The sequence below is a fragment of the Ascaphus truei genome, chromosome 18 (genome assembly GCF_040206685.1).
Source record: "Ascaphus truei isolate aAscTru1 chromosome 18, aAscTru1.hap1, whole genome shotgun sequence".
Classification (NCBI taxonomy): domain Eukaryota; kingdom Metazoa; phylum Chordata; class Amphibia; order Anura; family Ascaphidae; genus Ascaphus; species Ascaphus truei.
Window position 1 is genome coordinate 6,782,212 of NC_134500.1, and position 11,800 is coordinate 6,794,011.

The 11,800-nt window shown below is 50.8% G+C and overlaps 1 long non-coding RNA gene across 1 annotated transcript; it reads left to right on the forward strand.

Annotated features, from left to right (window-relative positions):
- Positions 1 to 1,378: 1,378 nt before the first annotated feature.
- LOC142469253 (uncharacterized) lies at positions 1,379 to 9,508 on the forward strand. Its single transcript, XR_012788999.1, has 3 exons — positions 1,379 to 1,517; positions 1,674 to 1,774; positions 8,037 to 9,508. It is a non-coding gene; the product is annotated as an uncharacterized LOC142469253 (long non-coding RNA).
- Positions 9,509 to 11,800: the final 2,292 nt, after the last annotated feature.

An 11,800-nucleotide genomic window follows, 5' to 3' on the forward strand; every position in this document is an offset into this window, starting at 1 on the left:
CGACACTGCTCTGTATATCTCTCTCTCACACACACACAGGACACTGCCCTGTATCTCACACACACACACACACAAACTACTCTGTATCTCTCTTACACACACACAGAACATTGCTCTGTATCTCTCACAGACACACGACACTGCTCTATATCTCACACACACTGCTCTGTATATCTCTCACACACACAGGACACTGCTCTGTATATCTCTCTCTCTCACACACACACACACATGACACTGCCCTGTATCTCACACACACACATGACACTGCTCTGTATCTCTCGCACACACAGCTCTGTATCTCTCTCACACACAGCTCTGTATCTCTCGCACACACAGGATGCTGCTCTGTATCTCCTCTCTCTTACACACACACACACACACACAAACTACTCTGTATCTCTCTTACACACACACAGAACATTGCTCTGTATCTCTCACAGACACACGACACTGCTCTATATCTCACACACACTGCTCTGTATATCTCTCACACACACAGGACACTGCTCTGTATATCTCTCTCTCACACACACACACACACACACATGACACTGCCCTGTATCTCACACACACAGGACACTGCTCTGTATCTCTCGCACACACAGCTCTGTATCTCTCTCACACGCAGCTCTGTATCTCTCGCACACACAGGATGCTGCTCTGTATCTCCTCTCTCTTACACACACACACACATACTAGGATCCCGTATGGTCTAAATTCAGACTGGGATCTAAGTACATCTGAAATAAGTTAATAAAATTTAACAAAAATTATATATCAATGATGACAGTATGTCCTTTGACATGACAATTACAATGTAGTATTTTGTATGATAAAATTAAAATTACTGTATAATCAATATCATATATCCAATATTTGTTTAGATAAACAAAATATGAAAATAAAAATATAAATAAAATTGGATTGAGATAATAATGAACAAATGTTTATTGGTTAGTACATCTTCGGTTCTGTTTATGTAATGGTAACAAAATGATCTGGACATATGACCCAAGGTTAATTACTGTGAATAGAATATGCATACATATAGAAATGGATAATTATTTTTCTAAATTTATATTTCTAGATTTATATAACAAAATCGAATTAATGGTTACTGTATATATGTATGTATGTTCAGATTTCATATAATTTGGAAGTCATAATTATCTATTCAAAAAATTATTTTAACAAACTTATGATAACTTCTTCTAAGTTTTTTCTAAAGTTTTTTTAAACTCTATGTTGTTTATTGATACTCCGGAACTAGTGGAGATCTTGCTCACTGTTTAATGTTTTTTAACAATAAAGTTTTTTTTTCGTTTTTTTTATTGTATGTTAGACATGCGGGCATCAATAAAGTTGTTTTTGTTCATAGACGCGCTGACGTCACCACTCTACCCTGCGCGGTGCGCACTACTCATGACGCGTCCTGGCAACATGGCGCGCCACCTGTGACGCGACTAAGCGACGGGTTAGTGATGGCGGATGGCGGGAAAATGATCGTATATCAGGTAAGGGGGTTTGATCAGATCAGTATACACCTTGAGAAAGAGAGCGGAAGCTCGAAACGCGTTGGTGGGGGCCTCAGGGCTGGTTTTTTTCTTGTATTATGCTCTGATCCATTAAACCTTTATTGGGGACCCACACTCCAGCAATTGTTTTTGTAGTAGTGCTCCATCTCTCCTTCGTCAAACCTGTTGAATTCTCTGGAGTACCGGCAGCACACACCTGTGAAGATCAAACCCACGGAAGACCATTCTGCCTAACAGTGAGTAAATTCGCTCCCTTTTACACCGCAACAATCCTAGTCAATGTGTTAGGCTGGACACTAGCAAGTGTGAGCATTCACCATTCAAGAGGTGGTACTCTTCCAGTTTATTGATGTTCATTGGATTCGGTGTTGTTACTCTGTAGATGGTCACTTTATAGTGTGGGACACTTCAAGGACACAATTTATGGCAATTATGTCGTTATAAGCCTGGCAGCCTTTTGGGTCTGTGTTAGAGCACCATACAGCTTTTTTTCTGTTCTCACACACACACACACACACACACACACACACACACACACACACACACACACACACACACACACACACACACACACACACATAACACTGCTCTGTATCTCACACACACTGCTCTGTATATCTCTCACACACACACACACGACACTGCTCTGTATCTCACACACACTGCTCTGTATTTCTCTCTCACAGACACACACACACACACACACACACAACACTGCTCTGTATCTCTCTCACACACAGTATACTGCTCTGTATCTCACACACACACACAACACTGCTTCATGCAGTGTGTGTGCATCAGTCATTGTGTGTGCGTCAGTCAGTCACTGTGTGTGCGCGCGCGTCAGTGAGTCTGACGCAGAAACACAAACACACACACACAGACTGACTGACGCACACACACACAGTCAGTGTGTGCGTGTGCGTGCCTCAGTCAGTGTGTGCGTGCGTGTGCGCCTCAGTCAGTGTGTGTGTGCGCGTCAGTCAGTGTGTGCGTGCGTGCGGCAGTCAGTCAGTGTGTGTGTGTGTGCGTGAGTCAGTCACTGTGTGTGTGTGTGTGGGGGGGGGTGTGCGCGCGCGTCAGTCAGTGTGTGTGTTTGTCAGTCAGTGTGTGTGTCAGTCAGTGTGTGTGTCAGTCAGTGTGTGTGCCAGTCAGTGTGTGTGTGTGTGTGCGTGCGTCAGGGTGTGTGTGCGTGTGGCTGTCAAGGGTTGTGTGCGTGCGGCTGTCAGGGGTTGTTTGCGTGTGCCAGTCAGTGTGTGCATGCGTCAGTCAGTGTGTGCGTGCGTGTGCGCCTCAGTCAGTGTGTGTGTGCGCGTCAGTCAGTGTGTGCGTGCGTGCGGCAGTCAGTCAGTGTGTGTGTGTGTGCGTGAGTCAGTCACTGTGTGTGTGTGTGTGGGGGGGGGGGGGGGTGTGCGCGCGCGTCAGTCAGTGTGTGTGTTTGTCAGTCAGTGTGTGTGTCAGTCAGTGTGTGTGTCAGTCAGTGTGTGTGTCAGTCAGTGTGTGTGCCAGTCAGTGTGTGTGTGTGTGCGTGCGTCAGGGTGTGTGTGCGTGTGGCTGTCAAGGGTTGTGTGCGTGCGGCTGTCAGGGGTTGTTTGCGTGTGCCAGTCAGTGTGTGCATGCGTCAGTCAGTGTGTGTGTGTGTGTGTGTGCGTGCGTCAGTCAGTGTGTGTGTGTGCGTGCGTCAGGCAGGGTTTGTGTGCGTGCATCAGTCAGGGTGTGTCTGCGTGCGCCTGTCAGGGTTTGTGTGCGTGTGTCAGTCAAAGGGCAGACGCGTGGGGGGGGTGTGAAGGGCAGGCGTGGGGGGGGTGAAGGGGTGGGGGGGGTGAAGGGGGGGGGGGTGAAGGGGTGGGGGGGGTGAAGGGGGGGGGTGAAGGGCAGGCGTGGGGGGTGAAGGGCAGGCGTGGGGGTGAAGGGCAGGGGTAGGGGGGGTGAAGGGCAGGGGTAGGGGGGTGAAGGGCAGGGATAGGGGGGGATGAAGGGTAGGGGGGGGTGATGGGCAGGGGTAGGGGGGGGTGAAGGGCAGGGGTAGGGGGACGTGAAGGGCAGGGGTAGGAGGGGGTGAAGGGCAGGGGTAGGGGGGGTGAGGGGCAGGGGTAGGGGGGCGTGAAGGGCAGGGGTAGGAGGGGGTGAAGGGCAGGGGTAGGGGGGGTGAAGGGCAGGGGTAGGGGGGGTGAAGGGCAGGGGTAGGGGGGGTGAAGGGCAGGGGTAGGGGGGGTGAAGGGCAGGGGTAGGGGGGTGAAGGGCAGGGGTTGGGGGGGTGAAGGGTGGGGGGGTGAAGGGCAGGGGTAGGGGGGGTGAAGGGCAGGGGTAGGGGGGGTGAAGGGCAGGGGTAGGGGGTGAAGGGCAGGGGTAGGGGGGGTGAAGGGCAGGGGTAGGGGGGTGAAGGGCAGGGGTGGGGGGGGTGAAGGGCAGGGGTGAAGGGCAGGGGTAGGGGGGGTGAAGGGCAGGGGTAGGGGGGTTGAAGGGCAGGGGTAGGGGTTGAAGGGCAGGGGTAGGGGGGTGAAGGGCAGGGGTAGGGGTGAAGGGCAGGGGTAGGGGGGGTGAAGGGCAGGGGTAGGGGCAGGGGTAGGGGTAGGGGGGGTGAAGGGCAGGGGTAGGGGGGGTGAAGGGCAGGGGTAGGGGGGGTGAAGGGCAGGGGTAGGGGGGGTGAAGGGCAGGGGTAGGGGGGTTGAAGGGCAGGGGTAGGGGTTGAAGGGCAGGGGTAGGGGGGTGAAGGGCAGGGGTAGGGGTGAAGGGCAGGGGTAGGGGGGGTGAAGGGCAGGGGTAGGGGCAGGGGTAGGGGTAGGGGGGGGTGAAGGGCAGGGGTAGGGGGGGTGAAGGGCAGGGGTAGGGGGGGTGAAGGGCAGGGGTAGGGGGGGTGAAGGGCAGTGGTAGGGGGGGTGAAGGGCAGGGGTAGGGGGGGTGAAGGGTAGGGGTGGGGGGTGAAGGGCAGGGGTAGGGGTGGGGGGTGAAGGGCAGGGGTAGGGGTGGGGGGTGAAGGGCAGGGGTAGGGGTGGGGGGTGAAGGGCAGGGGTAGGGGGGGTGAAGGGCAGGGGTGGGGGGTGAAGGGCAGGGGTAGGGGGGGGTGAAGGGCAGGGGTAGGGGGGGGTGAAGGGCAGGGGTAGGGGGGGTGAAGGGCAGGGGTAGGGGGGGTGAAGGGCAGGGATAGGGGGGGTGAAGGGCAGGGGTAGGGGGGGTGAAGGGTAGGGGGGGTGAAGGGTAGGGGGGGTGAAGGGTAGGGGGGGTAAAGGGTAGGGGGGGTAAAGGGTAGGGGGGGTAAAGGGTAGGGGGGTGAAGGGCAGGGGTAGAGGGGGTGAAGGGCAAGGGTAGGGGGGGTGAAGGGCAAGGGTAGGGGGGTGAAGGGCAAGGGTAGGGGGGGGTGAAGGGCAAGGGTAGGGGGGATGAAGGGCAGGGGTAGGGGGGGATGAAGGGCAGGGGTAGGGGGGTGAAGGGTAGGGGGGGTGAAGGGCAGGGGTAGGGGGGGTGAAGGGCAGGGGTAAGGCAGGGGTAGGGCAAGAAAGTGAGGCACAAATTGTTGGCAGGAGTAAAATGTCCACACACACACACACACACAGATCCGAGGAGGCTGCTTTGCCCCCCCAGCGGGCGGGGAGGTAAGGGAGCGCCGGGGAGTTAAGGGAGCGCCGGGGAGGTAAGGGAGCGTTGGCGGCTGGGGTAGGAGGGCCGTGCCGCGCTTACCCTCCGTGTTTCTGGGAGCCAGTTGAGAGCGAGGGGGGAGGAACCTGCAGTTGGCGGCAGGGGCAGGAGGGCCGCGCTTCCCCTCTGTCCGGGAGCCGGTGCAGGGCGGCGCACGTGATGGGGGGGACGGGGGACAGAGGCGTGTGTGTGTGTGTGTGTGTGTGTGTGTGTGTCTCCGTGTCTCCGTCTCTCCTTTGGCCCGTCACTCCGCCTCAGGCCAATGAGAGGTGTGCGGGGGCGGGCGGGCCAGCCAAGGGAGCAATCTCATTGGCCTGGCCCAAGGTCCAATGGGATTGCCGCTAGGGGCACAGGGAGACACATACAGACACGGACACATATGACGCTTTCAGAAATATATAGTAAGATATAGTAAGATATGCTGTTTGCTGCTGGATCAACGTTAATGGAATTAGCAGAACTAGATGATCTGAGAACCGGAATGGGAAAAATGGCCACCGGCGTTCGGCTGCAGCCGGACCATCAGGCGCAGCCGATTCGCCGCGGGTGTCCCGGCCGCTTGTAAGGTAAGTTTTATTACTGCTTAAGGTAGGAGTTAATTTAAGGGGTTTAGCGGTTAGGGTAGGGGTTAGGGGGTTAAGTGAAGGGGGTTAGCGGTTAGGGTAAGGGTTAATTTAAGGGGTTAAGGTAGGGGGTTAATTTAAGGGGTTTAGCGGTTAGGGGGTTAATTTAAGGGGTTTTAGCCGTTAGGGTAGAGGTTAATTTAAGGGGTTTAGCAGTTAAGGTAAGGGATTCATTTAAGGGGTTTAGCGGTTAGGGTAGGGATTAATTTAAGGGCTTTGGGGATTAATTTAAGGGGTTTTAGCCGTTAGGGCAAGGGATTAATGTTGGGGGTTAATTTAAAGGGGTTTTAGCGACTTAGGGCTTTTAGAGTAAGGGCTTAGGGTAGGGCGTTTAGGGACTTACCTTAGCGGAAAAGTAGCCGGCAGTGGCAGGTTCCGGCGGTGAGGTGAGTTGCGGCAAAACGGCCGCAGCCAAATGTATTAGTCCGCTGAGGACGGCCAGATAAAGGAGCCTATAAGGCATTAGATTAGACTGTAAGCTCTTTGGGGTTATGACTCCTTTCTCCCATTGTTACAGCTGTGTCCGGAATGCCCTTTATCCCTCGTGCATTAATATAGCCCCACTATTGCAATGTTAACGTGCCATGTAGTTCTTGGGCAGGATAAAAACACATAGGTTCATTTGAACACTGCACTTTGGTTATTCCTTTAGTTTCTGTCCTGTTATAATATTTCTAACGCATTCATTAACCCGCGAGGCACAGAAATGCCGCAAACCTTGCACGTAAAAAGAAAACTTTTTTTATTTAATCCCATTTAAAAAAAAAAAAAAAAAAGGAAATTCTACATTCTCAGCTTTTTAAACGGAAAAAGGTGCGTTTCCTTCTGATTTTTAGAGGTGTGCAGAAATGTGTCAACAATAAATATCATGGGCTTGTAAATGTAGGCAATGTTCTATATTGTAGGAGCTGGTTCTAAAATCATCAAAATTCAGGCTACTTCCAATCACCATGACAACGGTAAATCAAAACCCAGACTAACCTTACAAATAATCCCCAAAATGAACTGACTTCTCTGATTATTTCCCTGCCAAAGTTGTTTGAAATTTTGCTGAGCTTTTCGAGTCATTTCTCAGACCACTTTTATTTTTCTTCACTAGTAACTTGTGTGCAAATGACCTGAAGTGAGATGTGTTTTATGCAAATCTGAAGACACGGAATAGATGCAAAATTCAGTACGCGATTTCTAGTCCATGGGAGCCACTTACTAACGCTACAATAAAAGAAGCTAAATATTTTGTTCTTGCTTTTACACGAGAACAACTAAAAACTGCCCCCTACTTAATATAAATTGCTCATCGCAGGCACAAAACATTTTACAATCTCACGTAATGCACCTCTAGTGATATACTGCATGCAGTTTGTGTACTCACATACACAATGGTACATTATTGCACATGTCACACACACACACACACACACACACACACACACACACACACACACACACACACACACACACACACACACACACACACACACACACACACACACACACACACACACACACACACACACACACGTGGTCTGGGCCTATGCACTAAGTGTTGCTAACTCCTTTTTTGCCGCATGTCAAACTCAATTTCGCTGAACCCAAATTTCTCCTGCCCCAGCTGCGTCAAAAAACATTTTGTCTCTTTTTTTGGCGCCCAGAAATGGAAAGTGCTAATTAAATATTAGCGCAGAAGGGAGTTGCTATTTATCAATTCCAAAAATAATTTGATGCAGAACCGCGGTGTATTTCATTATTTATGTAGCTTAACAAGATGAATACGTTTCAGTATGGCTATTATTTAATATTACACTGGTAACTGATATTGATGAATACTAACTATACATTGAAAAAAATGCACATCATTCTTAAATTGTATCAAACAGATAATCAACATGAGGGATGCATGAAAAATAATTTCAAACAGATTATGTAGGGTTACCATAAATCCTTAGTTAAAATATTTGTAAATATCTTAAAATGTCCGGGAAGCCGCGCGTATGCGCGGTCAGTGTACACAGCTCCCATATATGCGAACAAAACGCAAGTGCCGTCCGTGTATTCCTCGCGCATGCATGGCAGGCTTTCCGGTGTTTTTAAGATATTTAAAAATTCCTCCCGGGCGGCGAAATTAAATAAAAAAGCCGGACATGTCCGGGAAAATACGGACGTATGGTAACCCTAGATTATGCATCATGTGTCTTCATACATACCAAGCACATTTAATGAAGTTTCTATTACTTTATAGCACTGAACTGTTGACGCCATTGTACAATAAAATCTTAGTACATAGACCTGGCTGTGTGGCCCTTACACAAGCTCAGGGCGCACAGAGGAGGGCCCCAGCCATAAAGCTACCTGCACCCCTCGGAGTGCAACCAAGCCACGTGAACAACGACCGCCCATCGGCAATGCAAAGGTAATGATCGGGACAGGCACAACAAGGTACATTACTAACCACGTGCAGATCCACGCAAGCAGAGGGACCGCTGCGGACACACAGTCGCAACACGGACACTCGCGCTACATGCCGCTAAAGCCACCGATGCCACCGTTACCAAACCCTGCGTAGATGAAGAAAGCCTTAACGCTTCTCTAGTTTCAATGAAATCTTTCGTCAGGATTAAACACCTGATGAAGGGCCCATGTGGGACCTGAAAGCGTTACCTTCCCTCTGTTCCTGCCTGTTACAATAAATGGGGAATTGCATTGTGAACTTGAGTAGAGATCGACTTTGCACCTCTGTCCTAGAGGAGACCAGACAAAGCTCATGGATACGATTCCAATCTTTGTCGGAGCCAGAACCTTTGCCTGGAATTTGGGGACTTGGGGTGTCCCTATTATCATTCATGGGCTCACCCATTTTATGGAGTCTTAAGAATTAATGAGAAGCACCCAGCCATCTCGGATTGGTGCACCTACCTTGACACCTGCAGAGCCGAAAGTCTTTGGAGCCCAATGGTACCAGCCAGTTCCATCTGTCACGTATACATGGACTGTTTATATATTGTTGTTATATTTATGTGTCCCGCATGTTTATATAAACATACAGTAGTGTTATCTACAGATACCAGACCGGGCGTGTCCTGGAACAGGGCTGTGTTTTCTCTGTCCTCAGGCTGCCAGGACTCCTCAGTCTCGCTGTTGCAACAATGTTGCGATCCCTTGTGGGTTTCTTGGCTTCAGCCAGTTGCCTTGGCAACCCCCTGCCTTTTACCAGGATGGACGGCGCCCTCTGCCCTTGCCAGGTGGTATTGTCCCAGTTAATTTCCCATCAGCCCAGACCAGCATGCTGCCTCTTAGTACCAGCAGCCATCCCGAGCAGACATCTCTCCTATCCTGGTAAAGTTACTGGTTTACACCTATCCCTATATCCTGCATTTAGCCCACTTCCCCCATCGCTCCCCTTCCCCTCCATCGCTCCCCTTCCCCTCCATCGCTCCCCTTCCCCTCATGTCCCAGTGTTCCCTCAGTACTTCCCCCCACTTTTAAATTGTAAGTTGTTGCCCCAAATAAACACTTCAGCGAGTAAGAAGGTTCCCTCGCTTGATATATGGGGTTGAGTTAACCTGCCTGTCCCTACGCATCTCTCAGGGTGTGCTTGGGCCAGAACAGTGAGAGGGAGGGGAAGGGTTAAATCGCAGGGGTAAAAACAGGAAGGAAGAAAATCAAAGAGAAAATGACGTACAAGAGAGAAATACATGAGAGGGAGAGGCAAAGAGAGAAGGAGGGACAAAGGCAGTGAGGGAGGGGAGGAGAGGGGCAAAGAGAGAGGGGAGATAAGAGAGAGGCATGAGGGGGAATGGGGAAGGAGAAGAGAAAAAGGTGCTGGGAAAAGAAACCTCAGGTTGTTGGAGAGAGGATGACAGGAAATATATGGGGAATTAGATAAAGAGAATGGCCTGTGTGAGAGAAGAGGGAGGGAAAAAGACAGGGGGAAATAAGATAAATACATAAGGGGAGAACAGAGAGAATTATTTGAGCAGTGTATGAAGAGAGAGTTGGTGGGGCGGAGAAAGTAATGCTGTGGGGTGGAGAGAAACATGCCTGGAGGGCGGGAGAGAGAGACATGCTGGGGGGACAGGAGAGACATTCTGGGGTGGAGAAGAGAGACACGTGGGGGGGGTGGAGAGAGACGTGGGGGGGGGGGAGGAGAGAGAAACATGATGTGGGGGGAGGAGATAAAGATTCTGTGTGGAAAGGAGGGACATGCTGGGGGGAGAGGAGAGGGAGAGACGTGGGGGGGGGGAGGAGAGGAGGGAGAAATATGATTTGGGGGAAGGAGATAAAGATAATGCGTGGAAAGGAGAGAGACATGCTGGGGTGGAGAGAGAGACATGCTGGGGTGGAGAGAAGAGAGACATGCTGGGGCGGAGAGAAGAGAGACATGCTGGGGTGGAGAGGAGAGAGACATGCTGGGGTGGAGAGGAGAGAGACATGCTGGGGGGGAGAGGAGAGAGACATGCTGTGGGGGAGAGGAGAGAGACATGCTGGGGAAGAGGAGAGAGACATGCTTGGGGGAGAGAAGAGAAACATGCTGGGGTGGGGAACGAGAGAGACATGCTAGGGGGGAGAGGAGAGAGACATGCTGGGGTGGGGAACGAGAGAGACATGCTAGGGGGGAGAGGAGAGAGACATGCTTGGGGGAGAGAAGAGAAACATGCTGGGGTGGGGAACGAGAGAGACATGCTGTGGGGAGAGGAGAGAGACATGTTGGGGGAAGGGATAGGAGAGGGAGAGAGATGAGGGGGGGAGGATGAGGAGGAGGAGGGGAAGAGATGATGAGAGAGAAAATCAGGGACAGGATGAGGAGGGAGAAAAAATTGCAATCAGAATGAATATTAATGGCGCCCGCGCTTGTCTGGCTGCGCCACTGAGACGGCATCAAAACAGAAATCGGATCTTGCATGAACAGCGTTATGTTTTAGAATGTAAGCTCTTTGGAATAGGACAAATAGTTTGTGTTAATGTAATATTTCATATGTTAGATTGTCATTTTAGTTTTCTCGCCCGTTTTGCACTTCGGAATACACTCTGTAAATAAACGGGCGCAATAATAACGGTTTTAACAGAAGGAAGAAAGGGGGGGAAACAACGTATTTTTATTGCTGGATAACTGTAAAATACATAACGGGATTCAGCAAAGTGCAGGCGGAGGGACGCACATTGTGGCGTAAGAGGAGCGCTAGAACAGGAGGTCGTTCTCTGCCGCCCGAGGGTGGGAGGCTAACGGAAATGTGAGGAAGTACATCTGCACGGAGTGGTGCATCCATGGAACAGCCTCCCAGCAGAGGAGGTCGCACTAATACAGGGGATGCAAACCTGCTTGGGATAGACATAAGGCTCAATACAGAAGTAATGCCAAAGGATCTTATCCGCCGCAAAGTTTAGTCTTTTTTTTGGGGTGTATATTTAGCCTTTTGCAATGCGTATATTTAGCCTTTTGCAATGCGTATATTTAGCCTTTTGCAATGCGTTGCCGGTGCCGCAGGTAGTGATTAAACATCCTTGTTTGGCATCCTAGAGCTTGTAGGTGCCCTGACCCAAAGCGATCTCCGAAATCATGACGGATGTGGAGTGTTGATCTTGCCTGCACCGGTTTGCTGGTTCCAGTCCAGAACTCGGTACACGATGCTCGGCGCGCGTGTGTGCGTTTCCGATCACTTTCTGGCTCTGCGCACCAGCTTATTACGTGCTTCTAAAATAAAAAATAAAAAGTCATCAACACAAACTTGCCACTGTGATCATTTACATGTGCGCTTCTAAAATACAAGCCCCTTATCAATCTATTTGTTATTAATAATAATTACACATTTACATCCCCCCAGCCCTTCTCGTTTCTCTGCCGACGCATCCCCCCCAGTCAGATGTCTCACCCAAACAAAATTTGTTTTCCTCTGATTCCGCTGGGTAGAGGTTTCCCCCCCCTGCCCCTTTGGCAGGTAATTAAGGGCACTCCCTTCTGCCTTCTCTGCTGCCACCCAAACCCTCACAGACAGACAGCATAACCTC